The following is a 12,722-nucleotide window of genomic DNA, read 5'->3' on the forward strand; positions in this document are numbered from 1 at the left end:
CTCGAAAAAAAAAAAATGAGAAAAAAATGAAAAAAAAATGAAAAAAAAAAAAAAAAAGAAAAGAAAAAGGAGAAACGAAACCATAACAAAATATAAAATTTTTCGATATGTTGCGGGAACAATTTTTGAAATTCTATCGTTTCAAAGCAAATCCATGAAATTTCGCGGCTAAATTTACGTCATGTATTAAAATACGTGAACGTTCGTTAAAAATCGTCAAAATAAACGGCGTTCGGAATTGTCGTGGTCGAAAAACACGCTTGGCATCCGACGGGTGTTCAGTGTAGCTATGTATGCGAAACTCGGATGAGGGCCGATCGTAATTCAAACGATCAAACGAATACCAAAACACGAAGTGGCAGTGTCGAAGCAATACGCTATTACTGTTTCTATTCCTGTGGCTCCTCTTGATGGTAGTAGTGCTTCTGCTGTTGCTGCTGTTGCTATTGCTGCTACTGCTGTTCGCGATACTCGTTACGATAAATCACGAAAGTAAAGCGAGCCTTTATCGAAATAACAACGAGTTGTAATGCGATGAAAGGTAAACTAGCATAATATTCCTGCGTAAATATATGTCTTTTGTTTGTGTATGTGTATATATATATATATATATATATATATATATATATATATTTATATATATTTATATAAATCGGTGGTTCATGTGTGTATCTACGTGTTACTGACTTCCATACGTTTGTCAAAATACTCGTTTTCCATTCGAAACCAACTGCCCTGTGAATTAATCTACCAGACATGAATGCAGGACTTTATTATTGTTACACTCTCGTATCTATAATATTCGGTATATATCCCTGTTAAATTACACGTTTGAAAAGTGTTCCTCTTATACACTTGATCCCATTTCGTAAAATTTTTGTTTAAAAAAAAAAAAGAAAAAAAAGAAAAAAAAGAAAAAAAAAAAGAAAAAAAAATATACGTCGTTTGCGCAAACATAAAAATCCTTTAATCTGAATGAAAAATGAGTTGACTCGTTCGCTACTTCAATTTCTTTTGTAATAAAAGAATAAATATTTTAATCATTTGTTTCTTACTCCTTCACTCCTGTTATACAAATATCATAATTAAAAATTGTTCTTTTACACGATTCATTCACTTATTCATAAAAAAAAAAAAAAAAAAAAAAACTTCCCATCTTCATTCGTATTATTATCATTTTCAATTGAAATCAATTTCATAAATTCCCTATTATCGATAGGAAAAAAGAAAATATCTTACCGATAAAAATAAATTTTTAAATATATGTTAAAAATATGATTACTATAATACTACAAATAACATTCTAACGTTTCTTTTACATTCTTATAGTCAATAAATTTAACTACGTGCATAAACGGAGAAAAGACACATAAATAAAAATAAAAATTCTATGAGTAATTTAACTGAATTTGTAATTTAGTTCTAGTCTCTCATTATTCGTTCATGATAACACGATCTCTCAGTTTTCTCGTATAAAATATTCCTTTTTTAAATTGTTTCGACGATACTACATACCAGTTTTACCAGTCCCGCGAAACGTGTTCATTAACTTTTAAAAAATTCAACGGATGTATTGCCATTAGGAGAGACGGTTTCTCAAGTTAATGCTACTACTAATGGATTTCTTGAGAGAGATGAGATGAGAGAGGAGGAAGATAGAGAAGGAAAGAAAATGTAGTAACATATAGTATTTTTTTGAATGCTTTACGTGATCTATGAGTAATTATTTTTCTTACCGTCTGTCATGTGCACACGATAATCACTTTCTCGATTCTAACTAATCATTTGAAATAGAACGTTTCTATGGATTTCTCTCGTTATCGATCATCACTGAAGATCATCTCGCTAATGTTCCCTTCGAAGATCTTGATTGAAATATCTTTTGGTTCTTACCTGAAACGAAAAGAAATTTTTCTTCTGTAAATGCTATTCCATATAACTTTTACTTATATCTATAGGAATAGTAAGAAAATCGATCAAAATTTATTATACGTTCGAATAATGTTGGTCTGATGAATAAATGTTCCATCTTTAAAATGTGTCTCGTATGTTTCATATTCCTATTATTTATATCCTTGAATGATATTGATTTTCTATCGAAGTATCGAATTCTAAGAATTTGTATATAAACAATATCAAACGAAATATCTTACGAAATATAAAAGCACGCACTTCGTACATACGTATATGTATGCGTGTTTTTTTTGTCTTTTTTTTTCTTCTTTTTTTCTTTTTTTTTTCTTTCTGTTAAAAATTTTCCATAGTAAAAATTTGTACGTATAACTCGTGACCGACGTAACCTCAAATAATACGTAATATGAAACTGTAAGAGTTAAAAATTGTAAGAAAATAAATAAAAACGTTCAAAATAGCTTACGAAGTATTTTTTTACGTAGTTCTTATCTCTCTCCCACAGATGTACATATGATAAATGTCTCCTTTCAAGAGTTTACATATGTATATTGCCAATATTAATTTACATTATGTATATTGCAAATTTAATTGATTTATTGTTAATATATGCGATTAAAAATAGATATCTATAAAAAGAGAAAAAAAGGAGTATTCTTAAGAGATAAAGAAACAGATATCTCAAATAACGATATAACCACAATAAATTGATTGAGCGACAACAGATACTAGAATGTTCGATAATATCAATCGATCGAATCCTTGAATTACAAACGTTAAAAATTCTTTCGTATTATGAAATATCGATAAACCAACATATCCTTACCACGATATGATCAATCATTTTTCAACGGACATTATTCTTCGACGAAAAATTTCCATTTGATCGTAGAGCACACAGTTATCTCCATTTAGGTTCTCGGCCATATTTGATTTCTTTTTCGTTCATCTCGGTTGTGACGTCACGATCGCGTAGTTCGTATAATTCTCGCGAGAGGGCCAACGACTGGGGGCGCGTCGTTCGAATATTTCTCAAATTCTCTACGTTCCTGCGAGTTTAACTGACCAAAATGCAAGAGAGAGAGAAGAAGAGAGAGAGACAAGAAGAGAGAGAGAGAGAGAGAGAGAGAGAATACTAGTTGACGCACACATCTCGACTTCTTGTTAGAAGAAGAGAGAGCGAGAGAGAGAGAGAGAGAGAGGGAGGAAGGGAGAAAGACAGAGACAGAGCAAGTGTATCTGAAAACAGTCGAGCGGTCAGAGCTCCTGGTTGGTCCTTATACCACTGACACACCGCAAACATTTACCAACGCGCGAGTGTTCAGCTAGGTCTCTGCAAACATTACCGACGATTAGCCCGAACGTTGAACCTCCTTCCCTTTCTCTCCCTTAACCATCATCACCACCACCACCACTACCACCAGCACCACCACCATCAGCATCACACCACCAACGTTTTCTCGTCTTGACTCAAACCATATATCTACGCTGTAACATGAAAATTTTAACGATTTCTCTTTTTCAATTCTTCACTCTGATATAGTGTCCTTTTTAATTAAGGCCTCTGCAAACATTACAGACGATTAGCTCGAATATTGAATACCTTCTTCTCTCTCTCTCTCTCTCTTTCTCTCTCTCTCTTTCTCCCTCCCCTCCCTTCCTCACGTCTCCATTCTCACCATCAAAGCTTTCTCCTTTTGACGTATAAAAACACGTCTACCTCTATGATGAGAACAATTTTAACGATATCTTTTTATTTCTTCCATCGCTTTGATTTATCTAGGAACTTTATTTTTCTTCTTTTTTTTCCCCCTCTATAAACTACATTTATATTATAAAACGAAAGAATTCGCACGAAGATCAGAGAGACCATTGTCATGTGAAATTATCCATTGGAATATATTTAACAAGCATTTCAACGATAACGATTGGACAAATTTGATTCACTTCTCTGGTCTTTCTCTTTCATTTTTCAAAGTGAATGCTTGTGAATGACGTTCGAAAAATTCCTCCTTTTTTTCTCTTTCTCTCTCCCTCTCTCTCTCTCTCTCTCTCTCTCTCTCTCTTCTTCCTAATTTTTCCTCCCCGTTTCTTCTGCTTTTATATTCGTACAAGCGAACTGCAACGGCGTGTTCAAACAACGATAAAAGCTTGCGACGACGTGTAGCTTAGCGTTATCTATGTTAAACACATCGTTCTCGCAATTTATATTATTATTTCTTCCTCTCGTCATTTGTCGGTAGGAGGATATCGAAAAAAAAAAGAGAAAGAAAGAATGAAAAAAAAAAAAGAAGAAGAAGAAGGAGAAGAAAAAAGAAGGAAAAATATAAAACGATATATCAGAAAGAAATGGAGCCAAAGTTGAAAGAAACACCGAAGATACGGATATTAAAACGTTTCCCACGAAATCATGCAGCGTTTGGATTCGAAACCGAGTAGATCCTTTTCCGTCCTCCCCTCACTCCCTTTTCCACGACACGCTTGTCTTCCTTGAAGGTCCGCGGTGACGCGTTGAAGCCGCACGATGATGAATGGAATAAAGAATAATATGACGTGAACGAAGAAGGAAACTGCGTAAAAGAGAGAAAAATATGAAGGAGGAAAAAGATTTGCATGATTCGCGAGATTTGTCGGTATTCAAATTTATGATCAAATAACGCGTAGAAAATTATAATCATTATTTATTGTAAAAAAAAAAAAAAAAAAAAAAAAAAAAAAGTATTCTATCCTTATATAACAAATATCTCATGATATCTCAAAATTAGTATTATAACGAATACGATTTATAAGTCGATTTATTTATTTTACTGTAACTAAATAACAAATTTTCATCATCGACGATATTATTAACGATGTCATCTCTGATTAAATTGTTACGTGTGTGAGTTAAATATTAACAAAAAGAAAAAAGAAAAAAAAAAAAAAAAAGATGAAGTAGCTATACAGTTTAAAAAATTTTTTACTTTCTCCATTTCTTTCGTTCAACCTCACGATACTTATGATAATGCTAATAAGATTATCGTGAAATGCATTAATCAAGTGAAACAAATTACTTTGAATCTATATCATTATTCTCTTTCTCTCTCTCTCTCTCTCTTTGGTTCTCTCTCTCTCTCTCTCTTTGGTTCTCTCTCTCTCTCTCTCTCTCTCTCTCTCACTCTCTCTCATTTTCTAAGCAATCTTCCAAAGTAGCTTAGTGGTGGCACGGAAGGAACGTTCTTAGCATTTTTTTGCTCGGTGTAATAAAGACTTCGTTCTTTCACGATGACTTGCTAGTCGGTCGGTAGAACGAAAGAACGAACGAAAGTACGAACGAATGAAGGAAAGAAGAAAAACTGGGAAGGAAGAAAAAAAATAAGGAGAAAAAAAATAAGAGGACTATGGATGGATTCCTCTTGGAAGGTACATCCTAAGGGAATTCACGTAAGGAGGAATAAGGATACGCGATACGAATAGAAACGTGAGTGGATTTTTAAGAATGGAAGAAAAAGGTATTGCTTTCACGCGTGAAATAACACCGATCGTTGGGCAATGACGAAGTTCCTTTTCTATTTTGCATTAAAACATAATAAGCGAGGGAGAGAGAGACAGAGAGAGACAGAGAGAGACAGAGAGAGACAGAGAGAGACAGAGAGAGACAGAGAGAGAGAGAGATTGAGAAAGAAGAGAAAGAGAGAGAAGAGATACCGCATTTGGCATTCAAGAAGAATGTTCAGGTGTTATCTAACATGGTGATTCCTCGAACGGGAGTTTTACCGATAGTGGTTACTCCCTCAAAGTACACCTCAGGGTTCGGCTAAAAAAAAAAAAGAAAAAAAATAAAGAAAAAAAAGAAAAAGAGGAGCAAAAAATTTGTGATAAAAAAAAGGTTAGGGGATGGAGAAAGAATGCACGCGGTGCGAGCATCGGAGAGCGTGCTCCGAATTCGAAGGATGAGACCAAACGAGCGTTCATATCGTGCCGGAGGAGACGCAGCAGCCCTCTCCTCTCCTCGTATGATTATTTAAAACGGGACGAGTGCGACGTGAATTTTGATTATGCCTCTCGGCGTTCATTCTAATAAGATTTTTCGTTCCACCCTTTTCGACGCTCGACTGAAAGAGAAAGAGAGAGAGAGAGAGAGAGAGAGAGAGAGAGAGAGAGAGAGAGAGAGATTTCGACCCTTCTGTTGAAATCTAGGGTGTATACATCTCCGATATACATATATCCATGTACATACTTCTCTATCTTCCCTGAATTCATTTTCATCTGTTAACGTAACCACTCTTTTTTTTTCTTTTTTTCTTTTTCTTTTCTATATTTCTTTGGTTGTGTGTATATGTGTGTGTGTGTGTGTGTGTGTGTGTCTGTGTGTGTATGTGTTTTTTTTCCTTAACAAATTCAAAAGAATCCATCTTCATAGATCCCATTGAATATATTTTTTTACATTTGTTATTCTACAACAATGAAAATCTTAAGATATCGTAGGCGAACAAAAGTATTATCAAAAATTCATAAATTTTTAAATAATACAAAAGGAATAATTCGATAAGGTGGATTTTTCTAAAAATTGTTACAAAAAAGAAATTTCGACGATCGAGGTGTGGTTCGAGGTGTGTAACGTGATCGCCAACGTCGATAATACTGAACTAATAACTTTATAGAATCGCGCATACATACATATATATATATATATATATATCACGTAACGACTTATCGCGTTTTGCATATCAAGCTAGGTGCGGCGTTTACGTGTTGACACGAAAGAGGAAAATAAAAAGTGCTATTCGTTCGTTTCTTTCTTCAGTTAACAATCCGTGGTCTTTTAAGCTCGGTAGACCACTCGTTTTCTACGAAATCGTAAATCACGAAAAGAGAATCGTCGGAGGTAGCACTTACGTCGTTATGCTGTGCGATTTTCGAAGGCGTCGGAGTTATGCTCTCTTTAACAATCGCCTAGAATGTCTTACTAGCGTCGCTTTACACGCAGCTGCGATGTGAATTCGAGAAAAATAAAAAAAAAAAAAAAAAAATAAAAATAAAAATAAAAAAAAAAATAAAAGAAAAATAAAAAAAAGTAGAAGAAGAAAGGACGAAAGAAACGAAAGAAAAAGAAAAAGAAAAAGAAAGAAGGAAAAAGAGATTAGAAAAAAATCGCTAAATCAAAGATAAGATACGATTTTTTTTATCAATTTAACTTTCTAAGAAACATTCAAGAAAGACTTTATTTGATGTATTCTCCATTTCTATTTCCTTTCTATCAGATATTCTCTCAGATATACCATATAAAATTTCCACAAAGAGTAACATTTCCCTACGTATTCCCACGAATACGTCTACTTAAGTACATACATATATCTGTGTGTGTCAAAATGAAAATAACGATTGTAATAAAATAAAACGAACGTAGATTTAAAGCAAACGAGATCGTTCGTTTTCGTCATGAAAGGAAAATTCCTCCGTATCCATTTTCTTATAGTTCGTGGATATGGGACTTATCACTTCGTTTATCGTAGAAAACGTAAGGTAAAAGAGAGAAGAAGATAAAAAAAAAAAAAAAGAAAAAAGAAAAAAGAAAAAGAAGTATCATCATATATACCAAATCTCCGATAGACACACATCGAAGAGATACGTACTAACATGGATCCGACAATCACGACTGGTACGATTATTGGTTAGATAAGGACAGACTAGAGAGAAGGGAAAATGTTAAAAGGCGAAAAGAAAAAGGAGAAAAGTAGAGAAAGGAAAAATTGTAAAAGAAAGCGAGGGCATCACGTCGTCGAATGGTGTCGAGCTTGACCGGATATAAAGCTTCGAAGAAGGTAACTCGTATTCGTGGCTTTTGTCGACGATTCGAATACGATCCCATAAAATCGGATCTCGTCTTTCCGCCTACAAACGACCGAACTCGTTTCCAAGCTTCATAATTCTCTCTCTCTCTCTCTCTCTTTCTCTCTCTCTCTTTTTCTCTCACGTTCTTTCGGTGACTCTTCGAAACTATGTATTTACATCGTCTTACATTCAGGAAAGAAGTTGAAAGAAGAAGGAAAAGAAATAGAAGAAGATTCAGCAAACTCGCACGTACCAACGTTATATGTATTAACTTTAGCGACACCTGATCGAATTTCTCAAATTCTAATCCTCTCCTCTCTCTCTCTCTCTCTCTCTCTCTCTCTCTCTTTCTATTTTTACGATTATGCACATTGGCCATGAGCCAGAGAAAGGAATATAATGCTATACGAGTTTTTCGAATATCAAGGAAAGAATTGATTTTCTTCGTGAGCCTTAATGTTGGATAATGCTGACGAATGCAACGTAAAAAAGAAAAAAAAAGAAAATTAAAGAAATGAGAAAAAAAAAGAGAAAAAGACAAAGAAGAAAGAAAAGAGAGAGAGAGAGAGAGAGAGAGAGAGAGAGAGTGAGAGGAGGAGGAAAAAAGAGAAGGAAATAAAAGAAAAAAAAAAAAAAGAAAATAATGGAAATAATCGAGAGATGAGAAGATGATTAAAACGATGAAACGATTGACAAAGTACAATAAATAGCCAAAGGATTTCAAGTAATATCGAGTATGGGCTTTATAACAGCGTAGCTTGATTCACTTAACGCTTGTTATTTATTGCATATACCATTTTCCATTCCGACGATACGTCCGACCGAAGCTTATTTAATATTCGTACGCTACACGCTGAGGCAAACATTTGCATACGATATGTGGTAATACCGGCAATAAAGCATACTACCACGTTGCTCGATAGACTCGGACGCCAATAAGATTTAAATTGTTTACGCTCGAAACTTCACAATATATATGAATGTATATATATATTTCTCTCTCTCTCTCTTTCTCTCTCTCTCTCTCTCTCGCTCTCGCTCTCTTCTGTCACTTTCTGCAAAATCTCGTAATCTCGCCAAAATTTCCTCTCTCTCTCTCTCTCTCTCTCTCTCTCTCTCTCTCTCTCTCTCTCTCATTTGGAAAATAAACGTGTTCGTTAACTTCGATGATAATCGTTTGACGCAAAGTCCGAGAGATTACGTTCAATTATTCAAAACCCCCACGAAAATTTATGAAAACAACCGCAATCTATTTACTTTATGCATTCAATGATTGCATGAGAAATAATTTCTAGATAATTTTTCGCTCCTTTTTTTTCGATCTCAAATTAAATTATTAATAGATAATCCTAAAAAAAGAAAAACAAAAAAAAAAAAAAAGAAAAAAAAAAGAAAAAAGAAAAAAATTATACTTAAAATATTTTGAAATTTTCGTCGAAGAAAAATTATCGAACGAACGAACGAACATTTCTATGTTTCTACGAAGATAAAAACGTGTCGATATTGTCGACGAGACGAGTGAAATAATAGAGAAGAATCCATCTCGAGACCCTTTCAACGAGCTTACTATCCAATTTTCGAACGTAACCAAGTTGTCTTTAGTACTCCGATCCAATAAACTTTTTCCTATAAACCCTTTTTCCTCTTCACGATAATGAACGTACTTTTCCGAACACGGCTAAGAAAGTCTCTTAGCTCCAAATGAGACAACACGATGGTAACGTGCGGAATACGAAACACTTTATTAAAGTTGCCATTTCGAATCTGACGAAAATCAGATTACGAAGGAAGCTTCTAGTATGAGAGAAGAGAATGAGAGAGAGAGAGAGAGAGAGAGAGAGAAGAGAGAGAGAGATAGGAAAAGCAATGTACAAGATATATCGAAATCTAGAACGACTACGACTGGGCTACCAGAAAAGGAATATTCAGTGATGTGTAACGCAAATTAGAAAGAGAGAGAGAGAGAGAGAAACATACGTCAAAGCAAATTTCCTTGGAACGATGAACGAATCAGAAAGCTCATTCCTGCTTATACTGATACCAGGAGCTAACTACCTTTACAAGGCACGGTGCTTATTGGTAGGATACAGAATGTATTGTTCTGGCGGACGAAATTTTGAATGAGAAGCCTTTATAATACGCTCGAATGCACCCTCGCTATGGAATGAACAAGAGAGAATGAGAGAGAGAGAGAGAGAGAGAGAGAGAGAGAGAAAACAGAGAATGGAAAGATCCGTAGTGCTTTGCTCTGCGGAATGCATGTGCAGGATTTCGTGTTTACGTTGGCGTTTCAGCGCACGCAAATTCGAGCGTCGAAAGCGTCATAGGCAGAAACATTTAGCTTTGCTTTGTGAACTCGACGGACACGCGAACCCATGAAAGAGAGCACGAGCGTTGGGACGAGCGTGCCCTTGCATCAACCCGTCGCAAATTCTCCTATCAAAGAACCCAGTGAATTTAAAAAAATTCGTATGCATTGTCCCGATAATTCAACGATGTGAAAAGAAAAGGGATGGAAAAAAAGAAAGTTATTTTCCAAGCATTTTATATTTTCAACTCACTCTCTTTCTCTCTCTCTCTCTCTTTCTCTCTCGAATATCTTTCTACTTATAAATTATTATATAATTCTACCATTCATTTTTTCAATATTGTAAAAACTATTAAAATGAAGGATTCAGAATTTAAAAAAAAAAAAGAAAAAAAAATAAGAGAGAAAAGAAAAATTCTGTGTATTATCTATATACATATATAGCTCAGCTAAAGGCTGAGCGCGTAATTCAGAATAAAAAATGTTTAATCAACGAAGCTAGAAACATTTACGTATCCTTTTGTCAGCTTTTTCTTTTCTTTCTTTTTTTTTTTTTTTTTCTTTTTTTTCTTTCTTTCGTATTTAATTGAACTTAAGAATTTCATGTATACTATTCTATTTCATTTTACGATTAACGTTGAATCGAACCACGCCTTTAAATACACTTCTTAAATATCCGAGTATTCTCTACTGTATTTTCTCTTAACACTCGTTTTATTGGAAAAACGAGAGAAAGAAAGAAAAAAAAAAAAAAAAAGAAAAAGAAAAAGAAAAAGTAAAAAGCAACGGGATCTTTTTAAACATACGAACATTTACTCGAGAAAAGGGTGCAAGTAAGTCTCGTGATATCTTAGAAAAGGGACATTTAAACTCGAATTGAATGCACGGCTCAAGCAATCCGATAATGGATAACCACGGTATCGAAGAACCTTCATCCATTGAGCACGTTCCTACCACGAAGCTTCCGTTTCCAAAAGTCGATAAAATGTCCCCATTTCGTTTCTGTTCTTGCATTTCGTTTCTTCCTTTTGTTACCTCCTTTCATCCGATTTCTTTGAATTGAAATCTTAATCCCATTGTCTTGCAAACTACTGACTCTTTTCCACTTAAAATATTTCCAAATAGATCATACTTATATAAAATAAGATTAAACACAAATAAATAAATAAATAAATAAATAAATAAATAAATAAATAAATATTATCAAGTTTATTGAAAATTTATTAGAAGTATCGAGATAATAGTTTTATCGTAAAATTATTTCGTAAATATTATCATCGATCCATTTCCGTCGATAGACATTATTTTGATTTTCTATTATTAAATTACATGATCGCATAGATACTGTGTCTAGATATTATATATATAACAATATATATATACGTGTGTCGATAGCACGCGAATGAAATTACTGATACCTACCACCGAAGAGGAAGTCTAAAATAAATCGAAAAAAAATAAAAACCATGGGAAACTTCAGACGTGAGGTTTTAAAGGAACGAAACTCTGGTTCGTTTTCTCTTTTTTTCTTTTTCTTTTTTTTTTTTCTTTCTTTCTTTCTTTCTTTCTTTCTTTATTTTTTACGTTACAACCGTCTACCCGCAGGGCCTGTAACATGTTCAACGATGACGCAAAGGGGTCGAAACTCCAACGTCCATTCGCTTTTATTATCGAAAAAGGAAACTTGCTGTACGGTAGACGTACTATTCCCACAACCTCTCTATCTTTTTTTTTTGCTATCTCTCTCTCCCTCTCTCTCTCTCTTTCTCTCTCTCTCCCTCTCTCTCTCTCTCTCTTTCTCTCTCTCTCTCTCTCTTTTCGTCTCTTTCTTTCTCTCTTCATAGGAAGATAGCGAGAGGCCCAAGGCACTCCTCCACTAGCAAAGTAGTAAGACTCAGCGGCAGGTCAGCCACACATAAGTCCACCAGTGTAAAAATAAGGCACTCCGTCGTTTCTCACGTGCCGAGAATTCGCCTTCGAGAAATGGCGGTACGTGAGCGAACGAACGTAACGCTACTTTGTCGAACGGTACGCACCACCGAAATGGAAAAAAAAAAAAAAAAAAAAAGTAAAAAAATTTCGACGCTTATTCACGAAAAAAAAAGAAGAAAAAAAAAAAAAAAAAAAGAACAAAGTCGAATGTTGATAACCAAAAGAAAATAAACGTATAAAGAAAACCCGACGGATCTTTGGTTGAATTGAAATTTTATTTTTCATTCCAAGAGAATTTTTAATTAAAGCACGTTACGTTGCATTGTTGACCATATGAAGATTATCTTTGGATAAGACTTCGGTGAATTTCAACATTTTTCTAGTAAGAGTTCTCCCAGGAGAATTCTCTCTCTCTCTCTCTCTCTCTCTCTCTCTTTCTCTCTCCCTCTCTCTTTTTCTATCTACAAGAAAATTACCATGCTCGATATAAACGCGTTGCTTCTACTGTAAGCTTGCGCGTCGATCGAATGTTGGAAGCATCCCCGCGAGTACCTTTACCTTCTTTCGTAAAATACCCGTGAAAGGGCACTCACACCGTAAATTTTCGTTGGAAAGTGCATTCTCAAGCACCTTTTCCGCTGATTCCGTTAAAAGGCAGCGCGACGCAAATTACATCGTTCCTTCCCGTTTCTCTCCTATATTTGATTATGCTCTTTGAGGTTACGCTGAGACTCGTTTGTTGAAGGAAGAAGAAAAA

At 34.6% G+C, this 12,722-nt stretch overlaps 1 protein-coding gene across 4 annotated transcripts in view; it reads right to left on the bottom strand.

Annotated features, from left to right (window-relative positions):
* Invadolysin (leishmanolysin-like peptidase, invadolysin) overlaps nt 1-12,722 on the bottom strand; it is a 254,307-nt gene that overhangs the window by 159,312 nt on the left and 82,273 nt on the right. For 2 of the 4 annotated variants that reach the window (XM_035866711.2, XM_035866709.2), the window contains exons 1-2: nt 2,738-2,843; nt 1,737-1,893 (exon numbers count right to left, since the gene is read on the bottom strand). The exons of the other annotated variants lie outside the window; for them this stretch is intronic. The gene's annotated coding sequence lies outside the window, so the exon portion shown is untranslated. Of the gene's footprint in view, nt 1-1,736; nt 1,894-2,737; nt 2,844-12,722 lie in introns of those variants that run through there. 4 annotated transcript variants of the gene reach the window in all.

The sequence above is a fragment of the Vespa mandarinia genome, chromosome 5 (genome assembly GCF_050613455.1).
Source record: "Vespa mandarinia isolate Hongniang chromosome 5, ASM5061345v1, whole genome shotgun sequence".
NCBI lineage: Eukaryota > Metazoa > Arthropoda > Insecta > Hymenoptera > Vespidae > Vespa > Vespa mandarinia.